The sequence below is a fragment of the Bos mutus genome, chromosome 2 (assembly GCF_027580195.1).
Source record: "Bos mutus isolate GX-2022 chromosome 2, NWIPB_WYAK_1.1, whole genome shotgun sequence".
NCBI lineage: Eukaryota > Metazoa > Chordata > Mammalia > Artiodactyla > Bovidae > Bos > Bos mutus.
The window spans coordinates 76,259,059-76,282,953 of NC_091618.1; the positions used below are offsets into that span (position 1 = coordinate 76,259,059).

Genomic DNA, 23,895 nt, shown 5'->3' on the forward strand with positions numbered 1-23,895 from the left:
CCATGGTTAGGCAGGCCTGGAGGTTATACTTTGTATTTGGGTTAAACTGCTGGCTTGCTCTTGCCTGAGCAAGGCTGTAGGATGACATCCATGGTTGCCCAGGCTATCTGGCTGCACTAACTAATTAGTCATAACTGGAGGCTCTCCCTAACAGCTGTGGAGGGCTGCTGGCTTGGTCCTCTAATAAAACTGGCCGTTGGGTGAACTCTGTAGTTAGATATGGTGTCTGGCAAAGCTTCCTGGTTAGATGGGACTAGAGGCTTGGCTCAGTACTTGAGCAGGGCTGCTGATTTGCTTCATTGTCCAGGTTAGGCTATAAAATGGTGTCCACGGCGAGGGTGGCCCATTTGCTGGGGACCCAAATCAGACCTGCTGATTTGGCTTCCTGGCCACAGAGAGCCACCAGCTCAGCTATGCACATGGGCAAAGCATACTGGGTGCCACAAGCAGAAGAAACATTGTCTGCCGAGATCTGTGTGCTGGTTGCTGTGTATCCCCTCTACTTTCCTATCTGTAGCTGATCCACAGTGGACTGGCTTATGGTTCTCCCAGTGATCCCCATGAGGCAAGACCTAAGGGGGGCCTTCTGAGAGCATCCTGCAACAATGGAGAAGCTAGTTGTGCATCCTGGGCTCTCTTGCTACCACTGGAGGAACTGTAGGTCCAGGGCAACCCTGTGGAGACAGCAGTGTGCCAGCCTGGGTGGGGGTGGGGAATTGCAGTCAAAGTGAAACCATCCGTTTTATTTTCTAATGTAGTTTTTCTCTTTCTCTAGTGCACAGGGTTGCTTCAATCTCATCCTCGGGTTCTGGAATTTTTACAAAGGCATCTTGTCCACAGACAGTTGTTATTTTCACCATTTTGCAGACATCACTCTATTTTTATTATTGATTTAAAGAAATTCCTTAAATATTCTAGATATAAGTCCTTTGTCAGATAAATGCATTATTAATATTTTCTCCTAGTAACCTCTAGTTTGTTTGTTTTTTTACTTCATTACTATGGGTTTTTTGTTTTGTTTTAGCAGAAGATTTTAGTTCAGTGTCATCCAGTTTATTGTTTTATATTATGCTGCTGCTGTTCTAAGTCACTTCAGTCATGTCTGACTTTGTGTGACCCCACAGATGGCAGCCCACCAGGCTCCTCTGCCCACAGGATTCTCCAGACAAGAATTCTGGAGTGGGCTGCCATTTCCTTCTCTAGTAATATATTATGGGTCATATCTATTTTCCCTAACCCAGAGCTATAAAAGCATTCGCCTTTATGTTTTTCTAAAAAGCTTATAGATTTCATTTTCATATTTAGATCTATGAAAGTAAAGTGAAAGTGAAGTCACTCAGTCATGTCCGACTCTTCGCGACCCCATGGACTGCAGCCTACCAGGCTCCTCCATCCATGGGATTTTCCAGGCAAGAGTACTGGAGTAGGGTGCCATTGCCTTCTCCGTGAGGATAGAGACTGTACCTTTTTTCCTGTTTCCCTGGTTCGCAATAACATCATTCTGGTGGGGAAAGCAGACCAGTTTTGGCAGCCCTGGTGGGAAAGGTGGATCTTGCATTTACCTAGGTTGGGGGCGGGAGGACCCTCTCTGGAGGGAATGCTAAATGGGTATACATTTAGATCTATGGTCCCCCTCAAAAGTGTGTGTGTGTGTGTGTGTGTGTGTGTAACATGGTTTAGGGTGTATCAGGTTGGTTTCTTCCAAAGTTGGATCCTAAGCCAATAGTTCAGTATAAATGAATTATTAAGGAATATTCTAAGGAGAAACCAATAATGTAATAAGGAAGAAGAACTGAAAAGAAAATGAAGCCACATAAGGGTCCCATTTCAAAGGAAGTCCCTGATTCAGCCTGATTTTGAAAGCAGAACTGGAGCATAATTACAAAAAAAAAAAAGTTGTTCCTTCTTGATGCAAAGTGACGCAAAGTAACTAGATTCATGTATCTTGCTACTAGTCTTTCACCCACCATAAGCTGCCTTTTTGGGTCACAAAGAGTCGGACATGACTTAGGAACTAAACCACCGTTAAATCATATAGGTGCTTTTGATTCTCTTTACAGTTTCAGAAAGGTAGGAAAATGTCCAAGGGAAATTATCTGAGAGTCTCAGTCGTTAGCAGCAGAGCATGCAGAAGCAAAAAAAAAAAAAAAAAGAAACTCTGAGCTGTTGCAAATATGCAAAGTAATCTGAATGCACTAACAATATATACCATAAAATAAATGCTCCCTGCCTCCATACAAATAGCTCATTTCTCCAGCATCATTTATTAAAGAGACCTTCTTTTCTTCTTTTTGAATGCCATGAAGTGAACACTTATGTGTGTTTCTATTTCTGGACCGTTTATTTCATTTATCTGTTTATCCACATAACAATATCACATTGTTTTAATTACTATAGACTTAAATAAGAATTAAAATCTTCCATTTAAAAAAAATTCTTCAAGATTATCATAGTTATTCTGTGTCTTTTGCATTTCCATATAAATTTTAGAATGCAATCGGCAATTTCTTCCACCAAGGCCACTGTGTTTTGATTAATATTGCATGGAATTAATAAATCAGTATGGAGAGGATTACTATCTTAAAGATAGTCTTCTAATCCATGAACCTGGTATATCTCTCCATTTTAAGATCTTCTTTCATTCTTTTCAGCACTGTTTTATAGTTTTCCATATAGAGGTCTTGTATATCTTAACATATTCCTTCTATTTTTATATTTTCAATGTTACTATAAATGAAATTGCTATTTTCATTTTCCTATTGTTGATATTAATTTTCAAAAATTATCCTTAAATGTCATTACTTATGCTAAAATCACTAGTGATAAAAGCACTCTTTTTCTGCAGAAAACACGATCTTTCCAGTGTTTATAAGATAGACTTCCTTCCTCATATTTCATCACCATACTGTTTATGGCCTCTAAAACCTAAATCCCTCTCTGATGCACTTCCTATGCTACTTTCTTCCAAAATGACAATATTTAATTAAAAGGAGATATGAAAATATTACATCTGCTCCTGTTATTTGCCAGTCTGTTCATATCTTCTCATGGAAAGTAGTATGAAAATTGTGGTGAATTTCATAAATCTTGGCATACTTTATTATCCGATCTATAGCATATGGCTGAATAAGGAGCTCAATAGCAGACACATCCTAACACACAAGAGACACAGAGTCTCAGAAGACAGAGTGATGTAATACATAAAAGTGTTTTCTGATTGCTAACATTTTGTTGTCTTATTTGTGTAAGTCCAAATCTATTTTGGTTTAGCTTAAAATTTTTTTTAAAATATTGATTCAGAACAATTTAAGTAAAGATTTACTATGTTGACTTGGTTTGGAAGTACTCAACTTTCCCTTTGATCAGGATGAACTATCTTTGCATATAAACTAATATCCTTTTTTGCTGATTGTCCTTTATGAAGAATCTGATTTAAAAAATACACACACACTATACATTTCCACATATACTAATGAAGATATTAATAGATATATAGATCCATCATGAATGATATGTTAGTCACACAAAACCTCTTAAAATAATATCAGATCAGATTAGATCAGTCGCTCAGTCGTGTCCAACTCTTTGCGACCCCATGAATCGCAGCACGCCAGACCTCCCTGTCCATCACCATCTCCCAGAGTTCACTGAGACGCACGTCCATCGAGTCAGTGATGCCATCCAGCCATCTCATCCTCTGTCGTCCCCTTCTCCTCTTGCCCCCAATCCCTCCCAGCATCAGAGTCTTTTCCAATGAGTCAACTGTTCGCATGAGGTGGCCAAAGTACTGGAGTTTCAGCTTTAGCATCATTCCTTCCAAAGAAATCCCAGGGCTGATCTCCTTCAGAATGGACTGGTTGGATCTCCTTGCAGTCCAAGGGACTCTCAAGAGTCTTCTCCAACACCACAGTTCAAAAGCATCAATTCTTTAGCACTCAGCCTTCTTCACAGTCCAACTCTCACATCCATACATGACCACAGGAAAAACCATAGCCTTGACTAGACGAACCTTTGTTGGCAAGGTAATGTCTGTGCTTTTGAATATGCTATCTAGGTTGGTCATAACTTTCCTTCCAAGGAGTAAGCGTCTTTTAATTTCATGGCTGCAGTCACCATCTCTAGTGATTTTGGAGCCCAGAAAAATAAAGTCTGACACTGTTTCCACTGTTTCTGTATCTATTTCCCATGAAGTGATGGGACCAGATGCCATGATCTTCGTTTTCTGAATGTTGAGCTTTAAGCCAACTTTTTCACTCTCCACTTTCACTTTCATCAAGAGGCTTTTGAGTTCCTCTTCACTTTCTGTCATAAGGGTGGTGTCATCTACATATCTGAGGTTACTGATATTTCTCCCGGCAATCTTTATTCCAGCTTATGTTTCTTCCAGTCCAGCGTTACTCATGATGTACTCTGCATAGAAGTTAAATAAGCAGGGTGACAATATACAGCCTTGACGAACTCCTTTTCCTATTTGGAACCAGTCTGTTGTTCCATGTCCAGTTCTAACTGTTGCTTCCTGACCTGCATACAAATTTCTCAAGAGGCAGGTCAGGTGGTCTGGTCTTCCCATCTCTTTCAGAATTTTCCACAGTTTATTGTGATTCACACAGTCAGAGGCTTTGGCATAGTCAATAAAGCAGAAATAGATGCTTTTCTGGAACTCCCTGCTTTTTCCATGATCCAGCGGATGTTGGCAATTTGATCTCTGGTTCCTCTGCCTTTTCTAAAACCAGCTTGAACATCTGGAAGTTCACGGTTCACGTATTGCTGAAGCCTGGCTTGGAGAATTTTGAGCATTACTTTACTAGCGTGTGAGATAAGTGCAATTGTGTGGTAGTTTGAGCATTCTTTGGCATTGCCTTTCTTTGGGATTGGGATGAAAACTGACCTTTTCCAGTCCTGCGGCCACTGCTGAGTTTTCCAAATTTGCTGGCATATTGAGTACAGCACTTTCACAGCATCATCTTTCAGGATTTGGAATATCTCCACTGGTTTTCCATCACTTCCACTAGCTTTGTTCGTAGTGATGCTTTCTAAGGCCCACTTGACTTCACATTCCAGGATGTCTGGCTCTAGGTCAGTGATCACACCATCGTGTTTATCTGGGTCATGAAGATCTTTTTTGTACAGTTCTTCTGTGTATTCTTGCCATCTCTTCTTAATATCTTCTGCTTTTGTTAGGTCCATACCATTTCTGTCCTTTATCGAGCCCATCTTTGCATGAAATGTTCCTTTGGTATCTCTGATTTTCTTGAAGAGATCTCTAGTCTTTCCCATTCTGTTGTTTTCCTCTATTTCTTTTCATTGATCACTGAGGAAGGCTTTCTTATCTCTTCTTGCTATTCTTTGGAACTCTGCATTCAGATGTTTATATCTTCCCTTTTCTCCTTTGCTTTTCACTTCTCTTCTTTTCACAGCTATTTGTAAGGCCTCCCCAGACAGCCATTTTGCTTTTTTACATTTCTTTTCCATGGGGATGGTCTTGATCCCTGTCTCCTGTACAATGTCACAAACATCATTCCATAGTTCATCAGGCACTCCATCTATCAGATCTAGGCCCTTAAATCTATTTCTTACTTCCACTGTATAATCATAAGGGATTTGATTTAGGTCATACCTGAATGGTCTAGTGGTTTTCCCTACTTTCTTCAATTTAAGTCTGAATTTGGCAATAAGGAGTTCATGGTCTGAGCCACAGTCAGCTCCTGGTCTTGTTTTTGCTGACTGTATAGCTTCTCCATCTTTGGCTGCAAAGAATATAATCAATCTGATTTCGGTGTTGACCATCTGGTGATGTCCATGTATAGAGTCTTCTCTTGTGTTGTTGGAAGAGGGTGTTTGTTATGACCAGTGTAATAAAATAATATAGTTTATTATTATAAAATAATATAGTTCATTACAAAGTCCTTTAGGGGAGAGTTATGTTCGATGCCTACTTAATATGTTAATTTTCAAGTGATTAAGTATTAAATATGCAATAATGGCACAAGTGGCAAAAAAATAGAGATTATACAAAATAGTCAAATATATTTCAGTCTTTAAATCTTATTGTAGTGTCACACAGGCTTCCATGGTGGCTCAGGCAGTAAAGAATCTGCCTGCAATGTAAGAGACCCAGATGCAATCCCTGGGTTGGGAAGATCCCCAGGATAAGGGATTGGCTACCCACTCCAGTATTCTTCCCTTGAGAATCCCATGGACAGAGGAGCCTGGCGGGCTACAGTCGATGAAATCACAAAGAGTCGGACACAACTGAGAAATTAATCCTTTCACGTAGGGTCATAAGATCACTGTAAACCCAAGAAGTGGAGAAAGACAATAGTTAGTCATTAAACACAAGCAAAAAGTATGAATGCATACTGTATGATATAGCATATTCCATGGATAGGGCAGAATGTGTCTTACCTGAAGTACAGTGTAGCTATTTTCAAACTTCAAGGATTCTTCTAAACCAGAGCAGAGAACAGAGGTTTTGAATGGCAGATTAAGAAATTATTTTTAAATTGCCAGCATATAGAATTAGCATATGTTTTGAAAACTGCACGTTTCCTAAAAACTTTCATTAAAAATATTCCTTTAATTGCACTTCATTTAACGGTGTGTTCAAACATCATTTTCTGATTGCTCAGATGAGCAAGTAAACCTCCTGAAACCAAAATCTTACCATCATAGTCAAACATATTCAGATCGGATATCAAACAGTTTCTAGCTGTATCTCAACTCATATTTATCTTGGGCTTCACTGATAGCCCACTTGGTAAAGAATCCACCTGCAATGCAGGAGACTCCGGTTCGATCCCTGGGTCAGGAAGATCTGGTAGAAGGAATAGTCTACCCACCCCAGTATTCTTGGACTTCCTTTGTGGTTCAGCGGGTAAAGAAGCCACCTGAATGTGGGAGACCTGGGTTCGATCCCTGGGTTGAAAAGATCCCCTGGAGAATGGAAAGGCTACCAAGGCTACCCACTCCAGTATTGTGGCCTGGAGAATTCCATGGACTCTACAGTCCATGGGATCGCAATGAGTCGGACGTGACTGAGCAACTTTCACCTCACAAAATAAAATTAACTGACTTCACTCAAATTGATCCACATACACTCAAGTTGAGTTAATGTGCGAGTTGAGTTGTGTTCTGAATTTCTAATATGTATAGTTTCTTTTACTTTTCTTCCTTCTCTCTCCTTTTTCTTCTCTCTCTCCTTGATCTCTGCCAATCCATCTCCATCCGCCTTTCCTCTGTTCCTCCTAGTGCTCCTCCCATCCTCCTCCTCCTCTGACTTCTCCCCTCCCTCCTTCTTTCCCCTTCTCTTCCCTTCTTTTTCCTCTTCCTACGCTTCTTCTTCCTCTATTGTATTTTTTTTTTATATTTTATTGGAGTATAATTGATTTCCAATGTTGTGTTTCAGGTGTACAGCAAAGTGATCCAATTATACATATACATATATTCATTCTTTTTCAGATTTTTTTCTCATATAACTTATCATAGAATACTGATTAGAGTTCTATGTGCTATACAGTAGGTTATCATTGGTTATCTATTTTATATGCATGTTGTGTGTGAATCCCAAGCTACTCATTTATTCCTCCATAACCATGTTCCCCCTTTGGTAACCATAAGTTTGTTTTTGATGCCTGTAATTTTTGTAAATAAGTTTATTTGCATCTTTTTAAATTAGATGCCACTTATGTGTGATATCATATGATATTTGTCTTTGTCCAGCTCTTTACTTAGTATGATGACCTCTAGCTCCATCCATGTTGCTGCAAATGGCAGTATTTCATCCTTTTTAAGGCTGAATAATATTCTATTGCATGTATGTACCACATCTTTTTATCTATTTATCTGTCAGTGAATATTTAGATTGGTTCCATGTCTTGGCTATTGTGAATAGTGCTGTTATAAACATAGAGTTGCATGTTATCTTTTCAAATTATGGTTTTCTCCAGATATGTGCACAGGAGTGGAACTGCTGGATCATATGGTACTTCTGTTTGTTTTTGTTTTTTTTAGGTTATTTAGGGAACTTTATCCTTTCTCTCTCTTCATAATTGGTAGTACTGTGTGGTATTTTCTATGGTCCAGTAACAGTGGATTGATCAGTACATTTACTCCTCCATTACTATATACTCGACATTATTTATAAGGTTTCAAATGAGATAATGAAAGCAAGATGAGTATGTATAAATTTCAGAGATGCTACATGTGTATCGCCATAGAAACAATAGACTATAAGAATGTAATATTTGGTCATCACTTTTGTAAATATTCAAGTTATTTTATGGTATTTCATACACAAAAAACATTTTGTAAATAGTATTTCTGGTAGTACAGGTTCCCAGTTCATGGGTATGAGGTAGTCTGTGGTTTTAAAATTTTGTTAGAATGGATATTAGTAAATTGGAAGTTGCTAATGTTAGTGGTAATTTAAGAGTAAATCTTAGCACAACTTTGAAAAAGTTAGATATATGGAAGCTAGAAAAAAGGGTAAATTTTATTATACAATATATATGCATTTTCTCTCTGATCCTCCTACATGTACACACACATACACAAACACACAAAGTCACCAAAGAAAACTATCAAATACAGAATAAAGCTAGTTCTTCAGAAAGTGTTGATGAGTGCTGAGGAAACCACAGTAACATTATAATTGCATACCTTCACATATATGATCTCACAACCATACCATGGGAACCAGGGACAGATATGATCACAATCATATTGTATATGAGAATACAAGGCTAACTAGTTATCCTAGAGTACAACAGCTAATTATGGTCTAGTCAGTTTTCAAAAATTAACTTATTCTGATTATTTCCTCTATTAAGGGGTTAGTGAAATCTTAGGCCTATTTTTAATAAAACACAATATAGCACTTTAATTTTCATTAATAAAGAGTTTTCTGCCCTTTTTCTGCTCTTCCGCAACTCAGACTTTGACTTTTCAAAAGAAGTAGGACTGAGAATTACTTTGTTCATATAGTACACCCTTACACTTATCTTATTCTCATTGCGAATGACCCTTAGTTTGAAAGAAATGGGCTGAAATTATAGTTGAGCAACTTTTTGTAATAGAACACCATTGTAAATAATACAACAAATTTTACTGTTGTCATGGACAATTGAATGAGTCAGGGAAATAAAATAGAGTGTTGGACACAATCTTTATCATAATGCCATTTAGAATAATGGAATTCTGCCTGTATTATCAAACACCTATAAAACTGAGCTATAATTCTCTGACTTTAAAACAGTCTTAGACTTTAGAACGCTCAGATGTCCATCAGGCCTCAGGGCATGGTCCTTTAGGGCTTGAAAACAGATGTCTTTGTATTCAAAATGCATCGGCTGTTTGAGCTGTCAAAGTCATTTACTAATTCAAGAAGATTTTAATGTGCAAATGTGGGAGAAAGCAACTGTTGTTTTACAAAAGACAGTGCTTGTTTGTAGCTATCTCCTGGCTGCAATATAATTTATCTGGGAATCATAAAAAAGAGTCGGCTTGTAGTTCACTTTCCCCTTTGCATAAATGACAAGGATTGTCTTGATCAGTGGCCAAGAGACAGAAAATCCAAAGTTCAAGCAATTGCAAGCATCATAAAGACACAAATGGCAAATAAATATATTATGATCCAAACACACAATATACTTCCATTTTGTAAAACTTAGCCATCTAAACTTGTAAAAGATCAATGTTCTTTTCACTGAGTTTTCTAATTTGAAATTTATAAAGGATAAACAGTTTTGGCAGTTATAGGTTAATTACCTTAAAGCAGGGCTACAAGGTTTATTGGTAAGACACTGACTATTCAATTGTAATTATCTATATCTAGTAATGTAGTCCTTGCATTTTATATCTATAAAAAGTTATTTAGGTAACTCTACCTCAAGGGGTTCCTGAGAAATAAACAATAGGACATATGATGATTTAGCATCAGATCAGATCAGATCAGTCGCTCAGTCATGTCCGACTCTTTGCGACCCCATGAACTGCAGCACGCCACGCCTCCTTGTCCATCGCCAACTCCCAGAGTTCACTGAGACTCACATCCATCCAGTCAGTGATGCCATCCAGCCATCTCATCCTCTGTCGTCCCCTTCTCCTCTTGCCCCCAATCCCTCCCAGCATCAGAGTCTTTTCCAATGAGTCAACTCTTCACATGAGGTGGCTAAAGTACTGGAGTTTCAGCTTTAGCATCATTCCTTCCAAAGAAATCCCAGGGCTGATCTCCTTCAGAGTGGACTGGTTGGATCTCCTTGCAGTCCAAGGGACTCTCAAGAGTCTTCTCCAACACCACAGTTCAAAAGCATCACAGTTTGGTGCTCAGCCTTCTTCACAGTCCAACTCTCACATCCATACATGACCACAGGAAAAACCATAGCCTTGACTAGACGAACCTTTGTTGGCAAAGTAATATCTCTGCTTTTGAATATGCCATCTAGGTTGGTCATAACTTTCCTTCTGAGGAGTAAGCATCTTTTAATTTCATGGCTGCGGTCACCATCTGTAGTGATTTTGGAGCCCAGAAAAATAAAGTCTGACACTGTTTCCACTGTTTCCCCATCTATTTCCCATGAAGTAGCATAGGGCTTCCTTTTGCTGCATCTGTCACTCAATCTCTCTCTCTCTCTCATGCCTCTCCCTTGTCTCTTCCTCACTCCCACTTTCTTCTTTTCTCTGTTTCTTCTTCACCTAAGTCTCCAAGCCTTATACATGTGGTTATTTGACAAAGAACTCAGAAAAGCCCCAAACAGTTTTGTCTTGGTGCAGGTAGAATGCAAATTGGTCTGATGCCATAGTAGCCTGGCAGGTGGTACATTTTCCAGACAATTGCCAAGTATGCTTAGAGATCTTCAGAATCTGAAATACATCACTCTGCTACATCTGAAACATCTAGGATATAGGATCAGGAATAAAAGATGATTTTTTTTCACACCTTAGAAAATTTCAGCAAGGAAAGGAGGCTCTTTGTCATTCAGAACTCAGAAAACTTTGTCAGACTACAGATTCTGCCATGCATTCCAGAGCTGTTCATTAACTCACAGAATAACATGCTTACAGGATAGCTAGTGAACATTTACATTGGCTGTACAGTAAGTTAGGAGACAAGCATTTATTAGACAGTTAAAACTGTTCAAAACCCACTAGAGATGCATTCACTTTAGTTTAAGGGTTGCACATTTCCCTATAAATGGCTTGTTGTGAATAATGTAAATGCGCCTCCCTGAGAATAAATTAAATACATTTCCTGCTATTGTTAATGTGTTAGAACAGTTGTGCCATAAATCACTTGAACAGCATTTATAGATTACTATACTGTATCTAGGCCAAGCTTGTAAATATCAGTGTAACTCATAATTCAATGATTTGTAACCCTCCAAAGAAAACCTTAGAGATTTTTCTCCTGTTTTTTTTTTTTCCCTCCTCATATGATATCGACAAACATCTAGCACAAAGAAATTCATTTTGGATGCTTTTATAAAGCATTTTAATAGAAGCTAGATGATTTAATATCTAACAAGAAGGAATCCACTAGAAGTATATGGAGTGGCTCACTGTTCATAGCTGGGTCATCACTCATGTATCCTTCTGCCCTTTCCCTACCAAGCCATCCTTCTTAGAAGACTCAGGAATGACCTGCAAGTTTGTAGTCACAGGGACTAACCATTTTCCAATGCCTTTAAGCTTCCTTTGTGCTCTGTCTTTTCCCCTCTTCCTTCTCCTCCTCCTTCCATCCTCCCACATCCCTCCGTATACATTATCATATGAGAACCAATGCAGACACTTTTTATCTACCCTGAACTCCATCAATTCTATTAGAATTTAGGGCTCACCAGAAGTAAAATGGGCACTGAGCTTTGGAAACAATACAGACCATTTATTTCAGTTATAACCTTAGAACCAACCTTCTAAATATTTCTGTGCTAGGCGTTTTGTATGCATTATATTATGTAATACTCATATCATTATTGGCTCCCTTTTATTAGGGAGGAAAGTGAAAGATACAGAAGTAAAATAACTATGAATAATTATAATACCTGAGGTTGCAGAGTCCAAATTTGACATCGAGCCTACTTCAAAAGCCAGGATCTGGGTTCTTTCAGCTTAACTTATTCAAAACTATCACAGGTTGTTCTGCTCTTATGAAAATTCATCATGTCTATTCATTAGACTGTTCTGAAATTTTGACTCCATTAACTATGCTTGAGTTTCCAAACTTGCAATGACCAACCCTCTCTCACATTTACTTCTGTTGCTTTCCTTTGGCTCTATCTGTCACATGGACCTCCAGAATAAGAGAACATACCTTGCTTCTTAAGGGAATAAATACACTGCAAATTATCATTTTAAAGTGTTGTTTATTTCTGAGTCTGGGAAGTTCAGAGATTGCTTGCAATGGGGCATTCTATTGGTGCCACGCACGTGCATTCACTGTCCCGAAAGACTGCTTTAGCAGATATCAGCCTTCCTAACATGCACTGACTCAAAGTCCAGGATCTGACTGTCATCTGTTTTGTGCTCCACAAATTTTCAGTTTGTTTCTGATGACACTTGATTGAGTGGCTCCAACCTTTGGGTAATTGGTGAAGAGTTGGGTCTTGATAGCTCTTGGTTTTCATGCTGAGCCACTGTATCACGGTACATATCAGCCAGAACTCCCCCCTCATCCGAGCGCTGCCCAGTTGAAATTTGGACAGCACTACTTTGTAGAATGTCTTTTGTTCTTCAAAGTGCTCTCAAGCTTGTCTCAGTCTTGACTTCACTATGAATTATGTGTTAGTTGCTCAGTTGTGTGCAGCTCTTTGTGATCCCCTGGACTGTAGCTCACAAAGCTCCTCTGTCCATGGAATTCTCCAGGCAAGAATACTGGAGTGGATTGCCTTTCCCTTCTCCATGGGATCTTCCCAACCCAGGGATTGAACCCAGGTCTCCCACATTGTAGGTGGAATTTTTACCATCTGAGCCACCAGGGAAGCCCACTGCGAATTATACATAGGGTAAATCAATGAGTGAAGAAACAAAGACACAGAAAAGAAAATGACATTTATTTATTTTTGGAGGCAATAACTTTAGATTTGACTTCTGACAATGTCTGCTGCTTAATCACAATATGATAACATAGGATCTCAAAATTTCTGTCTTTATAGGATAGTTTTGACATAGCAGCACCCAGATCATTGAACAGTGTACTTGGAAGATTTTAGTCATTCAGTCAATTTAAAATGGGCAAATGACTAGTTAGCCACTGTTAGAATAAAAAAATTAGTGATCTTGGTACTAAATGAATATTGGTCAAACATTATTCATAAAACAGGTATATAAAGATAGTAATTGATGAAAGTGATTTGTTTAATAAACAAATATGTTGGTATTAGGAAATTTTTTTAAAATATAGTACTGGATGCAATTCTTGACATTTAGGAAGATAACAAAGAGGGGATATTGAGATTCTGGTTTCTGTTCTGCTTTTTGTGTTGTGTCACTTTGACAGCTTGCCAACACATTTTGAAACACTTTACTCGTCTGTAGAAGTGAGTATGATAACTGCTTTCTGGAATAACAAATGTGATTTTTATTGGGATTACAAATCACTAAAAATTAGTATATTTAAAATTTTAAAAGAGGCAGAACCCAAATTCACTTGTAATAAATGCTTTTAATTGCTCATAGCTTTCCGAAAGTAAGTACAGTTTTCTTCAAAAAGTATGAAAAGAGTGACTATTCCAACTTTTTAAAATAATGAAATATAAAATTTAATTTTTAAAATGACTCAATTTTTCATTGATCTAAGATGTCTTCACTATCAATGATATTTCATTATTATGATGGCTTTTTTAGCTTTAGTACCAAACCATGTATTAATGATTTTGAATTCAGGTTTGTGATCTATATTCCATTTTACTTGTGATTTTTATTCCATCTCAAATGTATATTTCATGTCCAAGAAGAAAAGGCCATGTTTTCACTTTGAATTTTAAACATATGTTTACAGTACATGAAGGTTATTCTACAAATCCTTCTTTGCATCATTTCAATCCCCCAGGTTGGTTATATGGGGGAAAAAATGCAGAAAAGTAATTTCCCCTATGGTGCATCAGGGCTTCCCTGATGGCTCAGATGGTAAAAAATCTGCCTGCAATGTGGGAGACCTGGGTTTGACCCCTGGGTTGGGAAGATCCCCAGGAGGAGGGAATGGCAATCCACTCCAGTATTCTTGCTTGGAGAATTCCATGGACAGAGGCTACAGTCCATGGGATCGCAAAGAGTCAGACATGACTGAGCGACTAATACTTCCACTTTCTTTCACATGGTACACTACAGCATTGATTGCCAGGGAACCTCTCCATAAAATGGTGTGTCTGATGGGTCTTAATGGACAGAGAGACCTCTTGCTGATTTCTATACACAATTCAGCTTTTATAAATTTATATGTTCCTCTTCAAGTCTTAACTTTCTTTCCATTTTGGTTATAATATACATATGCCTTGAAAAAGCCCTATGAATAATTCTTAAGGATGAAGTGTGTTTAACTGTATTAGATTTATCATATCTTATTAGTATTCATTAGTTTTCATATTTGTAGTATTTTTTTAAGTTTTAAAATACCACATTCATTATATGATAGAAATAGAGAAAAAGCTAGTACTTGTAATAGAAATACTGATGTTTTTACCTTAAAATTCATTTATAATTACAGATTTTGTGGAGGCCATAGTCCCTTCCCCTAGATTTTTTTTTCCGGTTCCAGGAGATGCCCAGATAAAATTCAATTTGGTTGCATGTCTTATTTTTGAGTTCCTAATTTCCATGTGGAAAGGCAAGTGTGAGGTACATAGCAATGCTATATGAACAATTATAGGGAATAAGTCTGAGATTTAGAAACAGTCCAGATTCAATGTGTTTTCCTTCCTTTGTGTTTCCCTTCTTAAGATTGGTACTTCAGGAAACTTATTTAACCCCAGTAAGTTAAATAGTTGGAACAGTAGTGCACATCTAAGAAGTTAGAGTAAGGACTGATATGTGTAAATCATTTAGCACAGTGTCTAGAATATAAGTACAAAATGAATTGTGAATATTACATGAATACCAATATTAAGTGCCTTCTCTGTGCCGAATACTATGGTAGGCATTGGGATTATGGCAATGAAGAGTCCTTGTCCTCATGGAATCTCCAGTCTAATGGGGAACACAGAAAATCCCTAATCAATTTCAAAAGAGTAGAAGATGTTAATAGAGAAAAAAGTAAAAGGTGTCATGAGAGCATATGATGGCACATTTTCTAAACCCAGGAAGAATTGGAGCAGTTTTCCAAGGAGAGACCATTCATAAGAAACCTCAGAGATGAGTAAGGGTGAGTACTCTTGCCTGGAAAATCCCATGGACGGAGGAGCCTGGTAGGCTGCAGTCCATGGGGTCGCTAGGAGTTGGACACGACTGAGCGACTTCACTTTCACTTTTCACTTTCCTGCATTGGAGAAGGAAATGGCAACCCACTCCAGTGTTCTTGCCTGGAGAATCCCAGGAATGGGGGAGCCTGGTGGGCTGCCATCTCTGGGGTCGTACAGAGTCGGACACGACTGAAGCGACTTAGCAGCAGCAGCAGCAGCAGCAGGCAAAAGAGAGTAGAGGAGTGAAGGGAAAAGATGGAGGGAGGGGAGGAAGAAAAGATTCAGTGTGAGTGAAAAGCCTTGAGCAATGTGTGACTAGAAAGAACAAACCCAGATCAGAATCCCATGTGGACGCCCTCTATGTGTTAGCCCCATGTCCAGAACTTAACAACACCACTTCCTCTAGTAAACCAAATAACTTTGGTTACCCAAGTATAAAAGGAAAGAGGTCCAATACTCATTGGTGGGAGAGGAAAGGCACAAATGAAGAGTGCGATCCCAGACACATTCTAGATGCAATGATGAACCTTTGTTCTTTGGTTTATGGTGGGGACTGAAAATGGAATGGATCACAAACAATAAAACTAAAATATCAAAGAACTGACTCCCATTTAGTCTTCTGGAACCCAGCACTCCTATTCTGTTGGCAGAGACCAAATCTTTTGTCCTGGTATTCTCATTCCAGACAGCAACCTGGGGCTTATTACAGGCCAGGAGCCCCAGTGCAGTTTATTGCTTATTCTGACTCGTCATTTTATTTGAATGGTTGGGGTTTAAGAGTAAAGAGAGATGAGCATCACATGGAAAATTTTTGAGAAGGAGAAAAGGAAAGAAAGGAAAAGGAGAGTGATTGAGATTAGGAGTTTATCTGCCCTCAATTCAAATAGGAGTTGCCACCTCTGGGTGCCTTAGAGATGGTTATGAAGTGGACTTTATTTTTTGATTGATTGATTTATTTGGCCATGTCATGTGGCTTGTGTGGTCTTAGTTCCCTGACCAGGGACCAGACCTGGGCCCTCAGTAATGAGAGTGTGGAACCTTAACCCGTGGACCACTAAGGAATTCCCTGAAGTGGGCTTTATGTATGTCATTCATTAGTGGCCCCTGAACATTGATGTGCCAGGGTCATTTATGATTTTCTCTTACTTAAAAAGAATTATTTAGAAATATTTTAAATTTAAGGGAAATTCACATCAGTTTTTAAGTTAGCCACCTATGTTTTATTAACTTTCTCTGTTCCCCTATGCACCCACATATATACACATATGAAAAAATAGTGTTATATGTATGCATACATATATACACTATTATTATTTCTGAACCATTTGAAGATATGTTGAAGGTATCATACCCCTCTACCCCATAATATTGTTAATTTGGCATGCATTTCCTAAATACATTTTCTAGCACAATCACAGAATAGTCGAGCAATTCAGGAATATAACATTGCTGCAATAGTAATCTCTAGATAATATCTAGGTCATATTCCCATGTTCTCAATGGCCCAAATAATGCCCTTGATAGTATTTATATTCCTTTCATTACAGGCTCCAGACCACATTGCATTCAGTAGTCACAACACTTAAGTGTCTTTCAACTTTCTTTGTCTTTCATGACTTTGAAAGTATTTTGACTTGTGTTTGGACCATTCTCTCTTCTTCATTTCCAAGCTCCAACAATGATATAAAACAGGTGACAGCCTCAGATTCTTCAATTGGATGTGCCATACATCACTCATATCTTCTAAGGCCTCTGACTGGATGATAAATAAGTACCTTCACAAATTGTCAATGTTATAAAATACCAAGCAAAGGGACTAGGTGTGGTTATCTCTGACCATTACAAAATCTTTACACAAATATCTTGGCCAAGCAAAAATCTCCTGCTATTTTTGTGTCATCCTAACATGCTCTTAGCAATAGGCCAGCAAATCCTTATTAGGGCTTATACATCCAATGATATCATAGGTTCTACCCTACTCTTGACAGTCCCATTATACTGAGACATGTGTCTGTCCCTCTTTCCAGTTAACTCCCTAAATCTGACAATGGAGACCCTAGACTAGGAACATCTTTCATGAACCATGGGCTCCTCCAAGGCAGGCAGGAAGCCTTAGTCATAGATCTGTCCCTCACTTGACTCTCCCATTGTGCAGTCTGTGATTTACCTTGCTTTTTGGGAGGCTTCTCAGCTATAATAATGCTTCCCAGGTGGCGTTGGTGGTAAAGAATGTGCTTGCCAACGCAGGAGACATAAGAGACACGGTTTCGATCCCTGGATCAGGAAGATCCCCTGGAGGAGGGCATGGCAACCCACTCCAGTATTCTTGTTTGGAGAATCCCATGAGCCTGTGGGATACAGTCCATGGGGTCGCATAAAGTCAGATATATCTGAAGCAACTTGCGACACATGCACACATGAACTGTAATTCCTTATGTCTGTTCTGTCTCTCCTTTCCATCTCTAATTACCATTGTCCATTCTAAATGGTTTCCAGGTCAAAATAAATAGCAGTCACAATAACCATAATCTCAGAGAAGCTCTGTGATGCACTGTGTTACCCACTGTCCCTACCTCAAAATGGTCCACAGTTCAGCAACTCAGTCATATCCGACTCTTTGAGACCCCATGCATGCAGGGCCTCACTGTCCATCACCAACTCCCAGAGTTTACACAAACTCATGTCCATAGAGTCGGTGATGCCATCCAACCATCTCATCCTCTGTCGTCCACTTTTCCTGCCTTCAGTCTTTCCCAGCATCAGGGTCTGTTCAAATAGGTCGGCTCTTTGGATCAGGTGGCCAAAGTATTGGAGTTTCAGCTTCAACATCAGTCCTTCCAATAAACACCCAGGATTGATCTCATTTAGGATGGACTGGTTGGATCTCCTTGCAGTCCAAGGGACTCTCAAAAGTCTTCTCCAACACCACAATTCAAAAGCATCAATTCTTCAGCACTCAGCTTTTTTTATAATCCAACTCTCACATCCATAGATGACTACTGGAAAAACCATAGCCTTGACTAGATGGACCTTTGTTGACAAAATAATGTCTCTGCTTTTTAATATGCTCTAGGTTGGTCATAACTTTCCCTCCAAGGAGTAAGCGTCTTTTAATTCCATGGCTGCAGTTACCATCTGCAGTGATTTTGGAGCCCCCAAAAATAAAGTTAGCCACTGTTTCTACTGTTTCCCCATCTACTTGCCATGAAGTGATGGGACCAGATGCCATGATCTTAGTTTTCTGAATGTTGAGCTTTAAGCCAACTTTTATACTCTCCTCTTTTACTTTCATCAAGAGGCTCTTTAGTTCTTCTTCACTTTCTTCCATAAGGGTGGTGTCGTCTGCACATCTGAGGTTACTGATATTTCTCCTGGCAATCTTGATTCCAGCTTGTGCTTCATCCAACCCAGTGTTTCTCATGATGTACTCTGCGTAGAAGTTAAATAAGCAGGGTGACAATATACAGCCTTGACGAACTCCTTTTCCTATTTGGAACCAGTCTGTTGTTCCATGTCCAGTTCTCACTATTGCTTCCTGACCTGCATACACGTTTCTCAAGAGGCAGGTCAGGTGGTCTGGTATTCTCATCTCTTTCAGAATTTTCCACAGTTTATTGCAATCCACACAGTCAAAGGCTTTGGTATAGTCAATGAAGCAGAAATAAATGTTTTTCTGGAACTCTCTTGCTTTTTCCATGATCCAGCGGATGTTGGCAATTTGATCTCTCGTTCCTCTGCCTTTTCTAAAACCAGCTTGAACATCTGGAAGTTCACAGTTCACGTATTGCTGAAGCCTGGCTTGGAGAATTTTGAGCATTACTTTACTAGCGTGTGAGATGAGTGCAATTGTGTGGTAGTTTGAGCATTCTTTGGCATTGCCTTTCTTTGGGATTGGAATGAAAACTGACCTTTTCCAGTCCTATGGCCACTGCTGACTTTTCTAAATTTGCTGGCATATTGAGTGCAACACTTTCACAGCATCATCTTTCAGGATTTGAAATAGCTCAGCTGGAGTTCCATCGCCTCCACTAGCTTTGTTCATACTGATGCTTCCTAAGGCCCACTTGACTTCACATTCCAGGATGTCTGCCTCTAGGTGAGTGATCACACCATTGTGGTTATCTTGGTCATGAAGATCTTTTTTGTACACTTCTTCTGTGTATTCTTACCACCTCTTCTTAATATCTTCTGCTTCTGTTAGGTCCATACCATTTCTGTCCTTTATTGAGCCCATCTTTGCATGAAATGTTCCCTTGGTATCTCTAATATTCTTGAGGAGATCTCTGCTGCTGCTGCTGCTAAGTCACTTCAGTCATGTCCAACTCTGTGCAACCCCATAGACTGCAGTCCACCAGGCTCCCCCATCCCTGGGATCTCTAGTCTTTCCCATTTTGTTGTTTTCCTCTATTTCTTTACATTGATCACTGAGAAAGTCTTTCTTATCTCTCCTTGCTATTCTTTCCAACTGTGCATTCAAATGGTATATCTTTCCTTTTCTCCTTTGCTTTTCGCTTCTCTTCTTTTCACAGCTATTTGTAAGGCCTCCCCAGACAGCCATTTTACTTTTTTGCATTTCTTTTCCATGGGGGTGGTCTTGATCCCTGTCTCCTGTACAGTGTCAGGAACCTCATTCCATAGTTCATCAGGCACTCTGTGTATCAGATCTAGTCCCTTAAATCCATTTCTCACTTCCACTGTATAATCAAAATGGATTTGACTTAGGCCATACCTGAATGGTCTAGTGGTTTTCCCCACTTTCTTCAATTTAAGTCTGAATTTGGCAACGAGGAGTTCATGATCTGAACCACAGTCAGCTCTGGTATTATTTTTGTTGACTGTATAGAGCTTCTGCATCTTTTACTGCAAAGAATATAATCAATCTGATTTCAGTGTTGACCATCTGGTGATGTCCATGTGTAGAGTCTTCTCCTGTGTTGTTGGAAGAGGGTGTTTGCTATGACCAGTATGCTCTCTTGGCAAAACTCTGTTAGCTTTTGCCCTGCTTCATTCTGTACTCCAAGGCCAGGTGTTTCTTGACTTCCTACTTTTGCATTCCAGTCCCCTATAATGAAAAGGACATCTTTTTTGGGTGTTAGTTCTAAAAGGTCTCGTAGGTCTTCATAGAACCTTTCAACTTCAGCTTCTTCAGCGTTACTGGTTGGGGCATAGACTTGGATTACTGTGATATTGAATGGTTTGCCTTGGAAATGAACAGAGATCATTCTGTCATTTTTGAGATTGCATCCAAGTACTGCATTTTGGACTCTTTTGTTGACTATGATGGCTATTCTATTTCTTCCAAGGGATTCCTGCCTGCAGTAGTAGATATTATGGTCATCTGAGTTAAATTCTGAGTTAAATTCCAGTCCATCTTGGTTCGCTGATTCCTAGAATGTTGATGTTCCCTCTTGCCATCTGCTGTTTGACCACTTCCAATTTGCTTTGATTCATGGTCCAAGCATTCTAGGTTCCTATGCAATATTGCTCTTTACAGCATCAGACTTTGCTTCTATCACCAGTCACATCCACAACTGGGTGTTGTTTTTGCTTTGGCTCCATCCCTTCATTCTTTCTGGAGTTATTTCTCCACTGATCTCCAGTAGCATACTGGGCACTTACCAACCTGGGGAGTGCATCTTTCAGTGTCCTATCCTTTTGCCTTTTCATACTGTTCATGGGGTTCTCAAGCCAAGAATACTGAAGTGGTTTGCCATTCCCTTCTCCAGTGGACCACATTCTGTCAGACCTCTCCACCATGACCTGTCCATCTTGGGTGGCTCCACACGTACTGCTCATGGTCAACAAGCACTGCTGGTTTACAAGTAGATCAGTTGAAGATAGGAGCAAAGTAGCCCTCACAGATTCAAATCCTGGTTGAGTGCCTATTATAAGGTTGTTTCATTCTTTGAGATTCAATTTCATCATCTGTAAAAGCACACATATTCAACGTACACCTGGATTATTGGGAGACTGAAGGACTTTGGGAGATAATCCTCACAGAATGTTCACCACAATGCTAGGTGTGTGTTCACAGTATAAAACGGTGGTGGTTGTTATTATTTCTGGGATAGGGACTCATCCAAAATATAGTCTCAGTCTCTCTTGTTATTATCCATTTAATCTCTCAAAAGACAAGCAGAAGCTATAAGAGGCTATTCTGCTTTACGTAGGCTTGCAGTTCTTGTTGGACCCCTCAAATATAGGGTAAAGTATCAGAATAAATAGAGAAATCATTGTAGGACCCAAGCATCCAACATGTGGCCCTTTGGGTTGACCAGTAATTTAGTTTACAGTATTTTAATATCTGATCAGGTTTGCTATGATGTCATCATAAACATTCCTTTGTTGTATGCTATCTTTTGACCTGTGCAAAATACAGTAATAATAGGAGTTCACTGCACTTTCACAATCTGAAATTTCCAGAAACCCAGAATGCTTGCATTCATTAGTTCCATTTAACTCATTAAATATCACAAACTCTTGAAGAGATAAATATGATCAGTGTTTTTTCTTTTTTAATTTGAGCCAATGAGATGGTTAGAGTGCCCTTGCAGGAGTTGGATTGTCATTAGTACATTGTTTGTGGAAATCTGTTTATTGAGTATTTCTTACGGACCTGGGCATATTCCAGGTATTGGAAATATCAGTAATCAATGAGAATATCTAGTGGTTTTTGATTTGCATTTCTGTGATGATTAGTGATGTTGAACTCCTTTTTATATGCCTGTTGACCATCTGGATTTCCTCTTTTTAGAAAATGTCTATTCAGTCCCTCTGTCCGTTTTTTAAATGGGTTGTTATTTTTTGATGTAAGTTGTATGAGCTGTTTATATATGTTGGACATAAGGGATTACTCTATTGGTCATATCACTTGCAAATATTTTCTCCCATTCAGTAGGTTGTCTTTTCATTCTGTCGATGATTTCCTTTGCTCTGCAAAAGGTTTTAAGTTTAATTATGTCCCATTTGTTTGTTTTACTTTTTTTTTAATTTTATTTTATTTTTAAACTTTACAATATTGTATTAGTTTTGCCAAATATCGAAATGAATCCGCCACAGGTATACATGTGTTCCCCATCCTGAACCCTCCTCCCTCCTCCCTCCCCATACCATCCCTCTGGGTGGTCCCAGTGCACTAGCCCCAAGCATCCAGTATCGTGCATCGAACCTGGACTGGCAGCTCATTTCATACATGATATTATACATGTTTCAATGCCATTCTCCCAAATCTTCCCACCCTCTCCCTCTCCCACAGAGTCCATAAGACTGTTCTATACATCAGTGTCTCTTTGCTGTCTCGTAAGAAGGAGATGGAGCCAAAATACTGCTGCAGTTTATGTCAAAGAGTGTTCTATGATTTCCTCTAGGAGTCCAGCCCTCACAGAACTTACATTCTAATAGAGGGGAGGGAAATAATTAAAAACAAACAAAACATGTAACCAGCACCTAGAGTCTTTAAGTCAGAAAGAGAAAAACACATATCATATATTAACACACGAGACAGCAAAAGAGACACTGATGTATAGAACAGTCTTATGGACTCTGTGGGAGAGGGAGAGGGTGGGAAGATTTGGGAGAATGACATTGAAACATGTAAAATATCATGTAAGAAACGAGTTGCCAGTCCAGGTTCGATGCACGATACTGGATGCTTGGGGCTAGTGCACTGGGACCACCCAGAGGGATGGTATGGGGAGGGAGGAACAAGGAGGGTTCAGGATGGGGAACACATGTATACCTGTGGCAGATTCATTTTGATATTTGGCAAACTAATACAATTATGTAAAGTTTAAAAATAAAATAAAATTAAAAATATATATATATTAACACATATATATGGAATCTAGAAAAATGGCGCTGATGAACCTATTGGCAGGGCAGGAATAGAGACACAGACATAGAGAATGCACTTGTGGACATGAAGTGGGTGGCAGTGGGAAGGAGAGCATGGGACAAACTGAGAGGGTACACTGACGTTTATACGCTACCAGCTGTAAAATACATAGGTGGTGGGAAGATGCTGTATAGCAGAGGGAGCTCAGCTTGGTGCTCTGTTATTAGAGGCGTGGATGGGGAGTGTGGGGGAAAGGCTCCAGAGGGAGGGGATATATGTATATACATAGCTGACTCATGTTATTGTACAGGAAAAATTAACACAACTTTGTAAAGCAGTCATACTCCATTAAACACACATACACACAGAAACACCACCGGCTTATTATATGGCATATCAGCTAGTAGTAAGTGATATGGAGGGAAAAAAAGACAAAAAGTGATGTGGAGGAGTTGCTGATATGTTCATGTAGCCTGGTCAAAGAAGTCCTCTCAAATTTGAGCAGGTGCCTGAAGAAAGTAAGGGAGCAAATCCTACAGGTGCCGGAGGGAGAAGAGTGCAGGTGGAGGGAACAGCAAGAGCAAAAGCCCAGAGACGAGGAGGGCCTGGAGCTGTCCAGGAACCCCGAGGGGGCTGAAGTGCTGACTGAAGCAGTAAACAAAGAGTGCAGAA

At 39.3% G+C, this 23,895-nt stretch overlaps 1 protein-coding gene across 1 annotated transcript in view; it reads left to right on the plus strand.

The window, feature by feature from the left end:
• THSD7B (thrombospondin type 1 domain containing 7B) overlaps nt 1–23,895 on the plus strand; it is a 926,619-nt gene that overhangs the window by 836,101 nt on the left and 66,623 nt on the right. The gene's annotated exons all lie outside the window — the stretch shown is intronic.